Source organism: Diabrotica virgifera, chromosome 10 (genome assembly GCF_917563875.1).
Source record: "Diabrotica virgifera virgifera chromosome 10, PGI_DIABVI_V3a".
Classification (NCBI taxonomy): Eukaryota; Metazoa; Arthropoda; class Insecta; order Coleoptera; family Chrysomelidae; genus Diabrotica; species Diabrotica virgifera.
In genome coordinates this window covers 69,326,867-69,339,531 of record NC_065452.1, presented here as the reverse complement: position 1 = coordinate 69,339,531, position 12,665 = coordinate 69,326,867, and positions in this window count along the sequence as shown.

Below are 12,665 nucleotides of genomic sequence, written 5' to 3'. Positions count from 1 at the left end.
ATCAATATCGAATAATACTGTTAACATCACAATTCTGCCTACTACTAATCTTGGGACTCCTGTTTCCCAGTTTTCTTCACTTCCTTATTTTCCTCAGGTTACTGATAAACTTATTAAACTATATAAAAATAATAATATTCCTGTTAAGATTGCAATTAAGAACGCAAGAACAGTCAGAAATTTGTTCTCTAAGACTAAAACACCCTTGTCCCCTTTGGAACAAGTGAATGTGGTCTACCACATACCTTGTGCTGAATGTGACGCATGTTATGTAGGGCAGACAAAGCGAGCTTTAAAATCACGTTTAATTTCACACCGTAGTGATATCAATTTGAAAAAACCAACTTGTGCCTTAGCCCAACATGCAATAGATACAAAACATAAGGTGGACTTTGATGAAGCCAAGATCCTTTGCAATGAACGCAACCTGTCGAAAAGACAGTTCTTAGAGATGTGTTTCATATTAAAAACCTCTAATGTACTTAACAAGAGAACTGACATCAGTAACTTGAGTCAAATATACCATGCATTGATTTTGCAGAATTAGTTGGTATTATTACACTCAAATTATTATATTGTAAAAAAGTTTTGTGGTTTTCAGGCTTTTCCCACTTCTTTAATATTGATCTTGCGGAATCAGTCGACGTTATTACTCTTAAATTATTTTATTGTAAAAAAGTTTCTGGTGGTTTTTTCAAGCTTTTCCCACTTTTTTTGATAATAACAGTTTACTTAATAGATTGAACAATTTAAAATTTTCCATATGATAAAATTTTGCATTATTGATATTAATTTTAAATTACATTTTGCTAAACTGATTTATAAATTTTCTTAAATTATTGCATATTTTTTCTTGCTTTTTGAGCTGCGATATATGGGAGTTATACTGTTGCACTATCTAATATATTAGTTAGTTAACTGGATTACCAGTACTAACGTAGGCACTTTTCCATATAATTGTGTGAAGTGCCCTCACTTGTTTAAATTAAACTGTGATTCTTGTCTACGAGGTATAAGGTACATCCCTTGATTACTTCTTGATATTACTTTCACTTTTTAAACACTTATATAACTGTTTTAATTACATCAATTTAAATTTTACCGCGCTGCACTGCAGTTGTCAGTCACTCTTTGTTATAAATTTTTTAAAGGTTGCCTGCCTCTTGGCGAGATGTCAGTTTACACCTGATAATTCAAACTCCATTTTCTTTTGTGTGTCAGTTGGGCTCGGATGACCTGCTGGTAACTATTTAACTTTAAATTGTCAAAGTTGCATATTAGCATTCTACTTATTTAATGATGTTACCTAAAGTTAAAATGAAGTATGTTTAAATACTACTAAGTTTTTGGAAGTGTGAATCTGGTTTTTTCTTGGTTCATTCTTGACTTTAAAAAAGCAAGCCGGCTTTTTTACACTTGTTTTTTATATGTGACTGTTACCACATGGTCTTGTCTTTGGCTGTACTAAAGTTTTTTAAATATTAACTATACACTTAAATGTTATATACTTTTACATTACGTTGGTTCATGGATAAGGTTTTTTTACTATGTACATCTTATCTTTTGCTACATGTCTTTTTAAGGTAACGCTAGTGCTTTTTTACCTCTCTTTTGGATGTTGTTTCTTATACCACTCTTTTTGTAGATGAACTGATGATGTCTACTGAGCAGTAGACGAAACGTCTTCAATAAATAGATGAAGTAGCTGAATTCTTTGTCTCTTTTTTCACCCACTTGACCGATAAAACTCTACACTTACGAGTGCTCCTTTGTTATATTGGAATTGACGGTCGTACTCCTTTATGATATATATATATATATATATATATATATATATATATATATATATATATAAAATGAATAATTTTGGGGAATGCAGTCAATGTGTTTTGGGCTGATTAAAAGAGAAACACTTTGAACTTTTGTCGAGCTTTCGGACAATTTATTTCCTTTATCAAGACAATCTAAAAATACAAATGTTTAAATTTAGATGAAAACTAGAAAAATAACAACTTACTGCTCGTGGTTTACAAAATAACTAACATACTTATTAAAAACATAAAAATTCTTTCTAAAAAATATAAATTGTAAACGTAAATTAATTTTGAAATATGTCAAAAGGACATTAATCAAATGTAGTTAGACTACTTTAATAACTCGATAGATTGGGAAAGAAGTTCGCTAACAGTGTATAAAATAATGATATACTGTATATATATCTTTATATCTTTATATCATTATTTTATACACTGTTAGCTAACTTCTTTCCCAATCTATCGAGTTATTAAAGTAGTCTAACTACATTTGATTAATGTCCTTTTGACATATTTCAAAATTAATTTACGTTTACAATTTATATTTTTTAGAAAGAATTTTTATGTTTTTAATAAGTATGTTAGTTATTTTGTAAACCACGAGCAGTAAGTTGTTATTTTTCTAGTTTTCATCTAAATTTAAACATTTGTATTTTTAGATTGTCTTGATAAAGGAAATAAATTGTCCGAAAGCTCGACAAAAGTTCAAAGTGTTTCTCTTTTAATCAGCCCAAAACACATTGACTGCATTCCCCAAAATTATTCATTTTGTATTATTAACAGTCACTACATATTAATAATCATATATATATATATATATATATGTATATATATATATATATATATATATATATATATATATATATATATATATATATATATATATATATATATATACAGGGTGTAACGAAAATACAGGTCATAAACTTAATCACATGTTTTGATACCAAAAATAGTTTGATTGAACCTAACTTACCTTAGTACAAATGTGCATATAAAAAAAGTTACAACCCTTTGAAGTTACAAAATAAAAATAGATTTTTTCCAATATATCGAAAACTGTTAAAGATTTTTTATTAAAAATGGACATATGGCATTCTTCTGACAGTAGCATCTTAAAAAAAAATTATAGTGAAATTTGGACACCCTATAAAAATTTTATGGGGGTTTAGTTCCTTTAAACCCCCCCAAACTTTTGTATACGTTCCAATTAAATTATTATTGTAGTACCATTACTTAAACACAATATTTTTAAAACTTTTTTGGCTCTTAGTACTTTTTCGAAAAGTCAGTTTTTATCGAGATATTTTGAATATTTGTCAAATCCACCACATATTTGTACATGGTTAAGTACGATTATGAAGACTTTGTAATAATATGAAAATTTATGTATGATTTACATTTTTAGGTATATTTTGAACCGTATTAAAAAATAAGCCATATCTCGATAAAAGGTGCCTTCTCGAAAAAATATAAAGAGGCAAAAAAGTTTTAAAAACACTGTGTTTAACTAATGGTACACCAGAAATATTTTAATTGGAACGTACACAAACATTTGGGTGGTTTAAAAGAACAAAACCCCCATAAAATTTTTATGTAAACATATTAAAAAATAAGCCTCAACTCGATAAAAACTGCCTTATCGAAAAAATACTAAGAGGCAAAAAAGTTTTAAGAATATTAAATGTAACTAATGGTACCACAATAATAATTTAATTGAGACGCACACAAAAGTTTGGGGGGGGGTTTAAGGGAACAAAACCCCCATAAAATTGTTATGGGGTGCAAACATTTTACTATAATTTTTCTTTAAGATGCTCGTGCCATAAGAATGCCACATATCTATTTTCAATAAAAAATCTCTAATAGTTTTCGATATATGCAAAAAAATCAATTTTCATTTTGTAACTTCAAAAGGCTATAACTTTTTTTATGTGCATATTTGTACTAAGGTAAGTTAGCTTCATTCGAACTATTTTTGGTCCCAGAATATGTGATTTAATTTATGACCTGTATTTTTGTTACACCCTGTATATATATATTATATATATATATATATATATATATCCACCATTTTGTATATATATATATATATATATATATATATATATATATATATATATATATATATATATATATATATATATATATATATATATATATATATATATATATATATATATATATATAAAAAATTTTTCCCAGCCCGAAATGGTGGATGTGTGAATTGTTCGTAAGGGGATTTTTCCACATTCTCTATTTCATCTGTTTGATTTATATATATATATATATATATATATATATATATATATATATATATATATATATATATATATATATATGGTATATTTACTTTACGAGTATTAGCCAATGATTTTGCTTATTTATTTATATATATATATATATATATATATATATATATATATATATATATATAAACAAATGAAATAGAGAATGCGGAAAAATCCCCTTACGAACAATTCACACATCCACTACTTCGGGCTGGGAAAAATTTTTTGAATAGAATCGAAGATCCAAACACCAGCTCTTAGAAATGTGTTTCGCCCTCTTCAACCTCTATGGGCTCATCGGTGAAGATGAGAGGTTGAATATCTTCAGACACATTCCAATCAAAAAGATATTCAATATTGAAGATATTCAACCTCTCATCTTCACCGATGAGCCCATAGAGGTTGAAGAGGGCGAAACACATTTCTGAGAGCTGGTGTTTGGATCTTCGATTCTATTCAAAAAATTTTTCCCAGCCCGAAGTAGTGGATGTGTGAATTGTTCGTAAGGGGATTTTTCCGCATTCTCTATTTCATTTGTTTGTTTTCGTACGAGTGGTCGTCCAAACCAGTATCTGTGGATCTTTTGATCACTGAGTGTGTTTCAAAGATCTACATCTTTTGTTTTTTCATATATATATATATATATATATATATATATATATATATATATATATATATATATATATATATAATAAAAATTTTTTTAAAATTTTTTTTGGGGAATGCAGTCAATAAATTTTTGGGCTATTCAGTGTTATTATTTTTAAAGTTTATTTTTAAAAACTATTATTCAGCTTAAATTTTTTATATAAGTGGTATAATTATTAATTTGTAACCACGAGCAGTAAGTTTTGTTTTGAGTTTTATCTAAATTTAAACATTTTTATTTGTAGATAGTCTTGATAAAGAAAATAAAATTTTCGAAAGCTCGACTAATAAGTTCAAAGTGTTTCACTGAATAGCCCAAAAATTTATTGACAGCATTCCCCAAAAAAATTTTTATTACATAAATAGCTTCAGAACAACATTCCAACAGTCATTACATATTAACAATCATATATATATATATATATATATATATATATATATATATATATATATATATATTGTTTGAGTTTAATTCTTGAACCTTGATATATTTTTTTACCAATGTTTCTTGGGTTTAGGTTCATAAAAAAAGCTTGTCTATGATGTTATGACCATATTTATTGATATATTATCCGACGTTTCGGCAGGAAATCCATGCCATTTTCAAGGATTGACTAAAACAACATTTATTGAAAGCTACAATACAATTTAAAAGAAAATCGACTTACCATGCAATCGTAAATTTAGTTTTGAAACAAGTAGACAAATAGACGTCACAATTAAAACAATGTTAAAATGTTAAAGCATAGGAACGGACCCACTAAGTCATTGCGTTAAGAGAGTAATGAACTGTGTCAAAAATTATTATGATGTTTATTGATGTTTGATTTTATGTTAAGTCAAAATACTTGTCTTCGTCTCATAGGCGTGCTGAAATATTATATAGTTAATTTTAGATTAAGTTGAAATATACCCTATTAAGGTTTTTGACATCCCGTTTATCATTGACAGCTTTGTTATTTTTTTTTAATTTCTATGGACTCTAGCAGTTCCCTCTTTTTTTTGTTGGGTTCACTTTTTAGGATTTTAGTTTTATCGAAATCAAATTTGTGTTTCTTTTCGTTTTCATGTTTTGTGAGGGCTGTAGTGTTATTTTTGTCATATTTGTGAGACCGAACCAGCCAGCTACTAAACTCTAGAATTCGGTCTCACAAATATGACAAAAATAACACTACAGCCCTCACAAAACATGAAAACGAAAAGAAACACAAATTTGATTTCGATAAAACTAAAATCCTAAAAAGTGAACCCAACAAAAAAGAGGGAACTGCTAGAGTCCATAGAAATTAAAAAAAATAACAAAGCTGTCAATGATAAACGGGATGTAAAAAACCTTAATAGGGTATATTTCAACTTAATCTAAAATTAACTATATAATATTTCAGCACGCCTATGAAACGAAGACAAGTATTTTGACTTAACATAAAATCAAACATCAATAAACATCATAATAATTTTTGACACAGTTCATTACTCTCTTAACGCAATGACTTAGTGGGACCGTTCCTATGCTTTAACATTTTAACATTGTTTTAATTGTGACGTCTATTTGTCTACTTGTTTCAAAACTAAATTTACGATTGCATGGTAAGTCGATTTTCTTTTAAATTGTATTGTAGCTTTCAATAAATGTTGTTTTAGTCAATCCTTGAAAAAGGCATGGATTTCCTGCCGAAACGTCGGATAATATATCAATAAATATGGTCATAACATCATAGACAAGCTTTTTTTATGAACCTAAACCCAAGAAACATTGGTAATATATATATATATATATATATATATATATATATATATATATATATATATATATATATATATATATATATATATATATATATATTGCTGCAAACCCAATATTGAACGTTTACTTATATATATATATATATATATACAGGGTGGTTCATCTTATTCGCCTCGGTCTTTGTACAGAAAACCACTTGATATTTTAAAAAAATTTCTTCACAGAAATATACAGGGCCTTTAATACTACAACCTAAAAATAATGTGAATTATACAGGGTGTTCCAAAACAGAGTGGTATATCAAAGTTATATTTTTTCTTATGGAATGCTCTATATCTGATGACATTATTGAATTGACCTTAAAAAATAAGCTATACTTTCATAAGGGTTCCCTATACCTAAATACAGGGTGTTTTGATTTATTTCGATTCTTATAAAAATGTAAGGTTTTAGAAAAAAATAAATATCTACGAATCTACGAAGCAGTAAGAAATTCTTTCTTGGATCTTAATAATATACTATTTAGCATACTTAAACAGATGCTTGTTGCAACAAAATTTCTTACAGGGTGGTCAAAATATGAGATTGTTCTATTAACAAATTCAAGCTGTAATAACTTACTTATTTTAAATGGAACACCCTGTATCTTACTAGTCTATCGCGTAGAAAATTTACTTAGCTTTCAATTTGTACTAGGGTTTCCTATACCTATCTTTTTACAGGGTGGTCAAAATATTAGATTGTTCTATTAACAAATTCAAGCTGTAATAACTTACTTATTTTAAATGGAACACCCTGTATCTTACTAGTCTATCGAGTAGAAAATTTACTTAGCTTTCAATTCTTATTAGGGTTTCCTATACCTATCTCTCTTCATTTTTTAAATATTTAAAGATTTCCTAACTTGTAAGCTTTAAAAATTAGAATTAAGTACCTATGTCGTGGTTATGTACAACACATCACCAACACCAGCAATATACTTAAATATCTTAGTCAAGATAGTTTCATTAATAAAATTCACATTTTTATCATTTAATCACACAGAGTGTTCTTATTTTAAATGACATACTCGATATTCTATTCTTTATAATGGAATATATTTAAAATCTCTTCAATTCCATGTTAACATTCTCAATACACATGTTATTCTGTAGATATAAATTCCCATGTTATTCTGTAAATACCCATTTTTACATATTTTTGTACAATAGGCTCGTTTTCGTCCAAGTAGCCATTGCATTTAATTGTTTGTAATTGCGATTTAAAGATTAAAACAAAAAGTGGCGTTCTTAAATTTACTTCATAACCGTTGGGTTAAGATATGGAAAATTCTTATACGGAATGAAATATAATTTAAATATCTTCCAGAATACGGCATCTAATATAGTAAATATAGGGTATGCAGTTTAAAATAAACGTATTATTCAATTTCACATGTAGGACAAAATCAACTAAAATAATACAACACTCTGTGTGACTACATGATAACATTGAAAATTTCATTAATGACAGTATCTTGTCTAAGTATATTGCCGGTGTTAGTGATGTGTTGTACATAAACACGACATAAGTACTTTGTAATTCTAATTTTTAAAGCTTACAAATTAGGAAATCTTTAAATATTTAAAAAATGAAGGGAGATAGGTATAGGAAACCCTAATAAGAATTGAAAGCTAAGTAAATTTTATACTCGATAGACTAGTAAGATACAGGGTGTTCCATTTAAAATAAGTAAGTTATTACAGCTTGAATTTGTTAATAGAACAATCTAATATTTTGACCGCCCTGTAAAAAGATAGGTATAGGAAACCCTAGTACAAATTGAAAGCTAAGTAAATTTTCTACGCAATAGACTAGTAAGATACAGGGTGTTCCATTTAAAATAAGTAAGTTATTACAGCTTGAATTTGTTAATAGAACAATCTCATATTTTGACCACCCTGTAAGAAATTTTGTTGCAATAAGCATCTGTTTAAGTATCCTAAATAGTATTTTATTAAGATCCAAGAAATAATTTGTTACTGCTTCTTAGATTCGTAGATATTTATTTTTTTCTAAAACCTTACATTTTTATAAGAATCGAAATAAATCAAAACACCCTGTATTTAGGTATAGGGAACCCTTATGAAAGTATAGCTTATTTTTTAAGGTCAATTCAATAATGTCATCAGATATAGGGCATTCCATAAGAAAAAATATAACTTTGATATCCCACTGTTTTTTGGAACACCCTGTATAATTCATATTATTTTTAGGTTGTAGTATTAAAGGCCCTGTATATTTCTGTGAAGAAATTTTTTTAAAATATCAAGTGGTTTTCCGTACAGAGACCGAGGCGAATAAGATGAACCACCATGTATATATATATATATATATATATATATATATATATATATATATATATATATATATATATATATATATATATTGATACATGTATCCATGTGACTTCCAAAGTAGATTCTCGTAATACGTTGTTACTTCATATATACCGTTATGACTTCCGATTTCGGAAGTCACAACGTTTTGCCTATATTTTTACGAATTTGGCTACTAGATGGTATCAGAAGGCTTATATTAAAAATTTCGCTGGAAGTCATATCGTATCTAACATACTCATAAGATCAGATTTTAGTTCGACGGTATATCACCAGCGCTAGTGTCGCTCCCGTGCTACTATACAGGTTATGTACACAACGCGTAGCGTCTTCCGTATACCACACCGCTCGGTGTGACTTCCGTTTTTTGGCAACCCTGTGTAACGGTTTCCAGACATTTATCTGTTGTAGATTCGCGGTCCTAATCGTACTTAGTGTTTTGTGTGCCTTTTGTTTTTAAACATGAATAATAGCAGATCTGCTTTACTTTTAAAGTTAGCCTTAAATGAAGGTACAATAAGTGATTATATATCTCTATAATTATATATTTTCTGTACTTATTTCAATCTATAATATTTACTTACCTATTTACTTATATAAATTCATTTTTCTCGTGTTTTTGTTTACTTCCTTTTTTACAATGAACTTCTAATTTAATCTACACTCACCGGCACGAAAAACGGGCACCCTAAAAAAATGGGTAATTTTTGATGTCTCGTATCTCCCAAACCTTTGGTCCGATTTAAGTAATGTTTTTAATATGTTATAGCCTTATTATTTAACAATATAGCTATGATCACATTGTTGATAGACAGGTAAATTTTCATTGTATACGGGGTGTACCAATCAAACTGGGTTTTTTTCTCAATTTTCACAACACCCTGTGGAATATTCTAGCCTTTATAAAATATTTAAATTAAAGCCTAACTATAGCTCCAGGTTTTATTAACATTCTGTTTTTTTATTCATTCGCTTACGTTGGATAATAAAAAAGTTAAGGACTTTAACAACTAGCCATGTTCTTTATCGATACAGGTGTTTCTAAATATAAGTGCGACAAATTTTAAGGGGTAATTTCTGCATGAAAAAATAATGATCATAATTTTATATTTGCAAGCATTTGCGGACATAGCTTTATCAAGTAAACGATCATTATTTTTTCATGCAGAATTACCCCTTAAAGTTTGTCGCACTTATTTAGAAACACCATGTATTGATAAAGAACATGTTTAATTGTTAAAGTCCCTAACTTTTTTATTATCCAACATAAGCGAATGAATAACAAACAGAACATTAAGAAAACCTGGGGCTATAGTTGGGTTTTAATTTCAATATTGTATAATGGCTAGAATATTCCAGAGTGTTGTGAAAATTGAAAAAAAAAACCAGTTTGATTGGTACGCCCAGTATACAATGATAATTTACCTGTCTAGAAACAATATTATTACAGCGATATAGTTAAAGAATAAGGCTATAACATATTAAAGAAATACTTAAATCGGAGAATAGGTTTAGGAGATACGAGCCATCAAAAATGACCCATTTTTTGGGGTGCCCGTTTTTCGTGCCGGTGAATGTATCTATTAAATAATCTAAATTATTTTTAAAAATCTTATTAAAAGCTTAAATACAAGAAATGTAGGTAAATGTTCTCATTTAACGAAATTTCCGAAAATTGTGTATTTTTTTGACCCAAGTAGGCTGAAAAATCGATTTTATAGTTATTGTTATTTCGAAAGTAATAAAACGTGTAAAAATTACAAAAAAATTGAATGTACAATTACAATTGAATGGAATTAAATACACGATAAAATGAATCAAGAGCGATAAAAAGTTTAAAGTAATAAATTCTAGTAATAATATAAAATACAGTAAACTCTCTCTTAAGGGGGTAGGCGCAAAATCTCTGTCCAATGCTATTTAAATACATTTATTTTTTTCGAATCCTGAGAAAACTAATAAATATTTTTTAAAACATACACCCAGAATGAAAGATAACATTATTACGGGGGACCGAAAGTCCCTTAGAATAAAAAAAAGTTTCTTTTGAATGAAATATTCGAAATTAAAAATCACACTAACTTTTAAAATAAACATATATTAGGTATATAAGTTATTAAAATAAACATTATATAAGTTTTCAGGGACTTTCTGCCCTCGGTAATAATGTAAGCTTCCATTCTGCGTTTAAATTTTTCAAAAATACTTATTAGTTTTCTCAGAATTCGAAAAAAATTAATGCATTTAATTAGCACTGGACTAAGATTTTGCGCCTATCCCCAACGAGCACCTCCTCTATACGGACGGTATTTAAAACAAAATTCATTTGCCGATATACTGAGCCTGTACTCTTCCGGACAATCCCTTAAAATGATGTGTACCTAAATGAAAAAAAAATACATAGATATTTTTTCCAAATATTTTAGAATACAAAACTACAATATTTATATTTTATTATTTCAAATTAACACAGAGATGACAACGAGTGATATTTGAGAACTCTTTACCTTATCAGCAGTAGGTAATAAAAATCTGGTTCTAGTGTGGGATCCGTCATTAAAATATTTTGTGTGTCGGTCATTAAAAGAAATGTGACACCATAACGCGTTGCTCTAATAATACTTTAACATTGATATTATGTTGTGACTAAAAATGTTAACGGAATGTCTGCTTGGCAAAAGAAAACATCGGCACAATATCAATTTTCTTCTTTGATATGTTACCTATGTGTATGCCAAATTTCATGTCAATCTTAAGTGGTTTTTTAAAATTTATGGGTTTTGCAATATTTTACCGTCAGCGAACGGACTAATAGAAGAGGATCCGATATAAGGCCGATCTGCATCGATATATTTAATGGATAACAATAATTATTGGATATGTAATTTAGTATGTTAACAATTATAAAAAACAAGGGGTGCATGATCTAATTTTCTTCTGACTATAATCAATTAATAATTAATAAATGACTTTTATCTACTCTATGTCATATTATATATAAATTTTTAGTTTGTGAAAACTGTCATTATAGATAGCAGTGCTTTAAAGTAAGCATGAAGTAACAATGTATTTTAAATGGGATTTACTTTTTCTCACTGTTTTTGACACACTTTCATATAATTAAATATTCTTTCTTAACTTTCGCGTTTCATGGTGATGACATCTTCTTTTTCTTCAAGTGCCATCTCCGCGAAGGAGGTCGGCAATCATCATAGCTATTCGGACCTTGGAGACGGCTGCTCTGAAAAGTTCGTTTGATGTACATCCGTACCATTCTCTCAGGTTGCGCAACCACGATATTCTGCGTCTCCCTATGCTTCTTTTTCCTTGAATCTTTCCCTGCATAATGAGTTGGAGCAAGTTGTATTTCTCTCCACGTGTAATATGTCCGAGATATTCCAATTTTCTGGTTTTAATTGTATTTAAGACTTCCATTTCTTTATTCACCTTTCTCAGAACCTCTTTGTTTGTGACGTGTTCTGTCCATGATATTTTTAGAATTCTTCTATATACCCACATCTCGAATGATTCCAGTTTTTTCATTGATGCCGCATTCAAGGTCCAAGCTTCCATTCCGTAAAACAGAGTCGAGAAAACGTAGCACCTAGCCAACCTTATTCTTAGCTCTAACCTTAGATCTCTTGTGCAGAGCACAAGAGAGATGATGATATAATGAGCAATAAATTACAAAAAAAAAAAATTTACAGTTTTGTGGTTTGAAAGAAATTAGAATTTTTATATGTCACAGTTCTAAGAATTGTAGAATAGAAATGAATTCCAGTGACGAAGA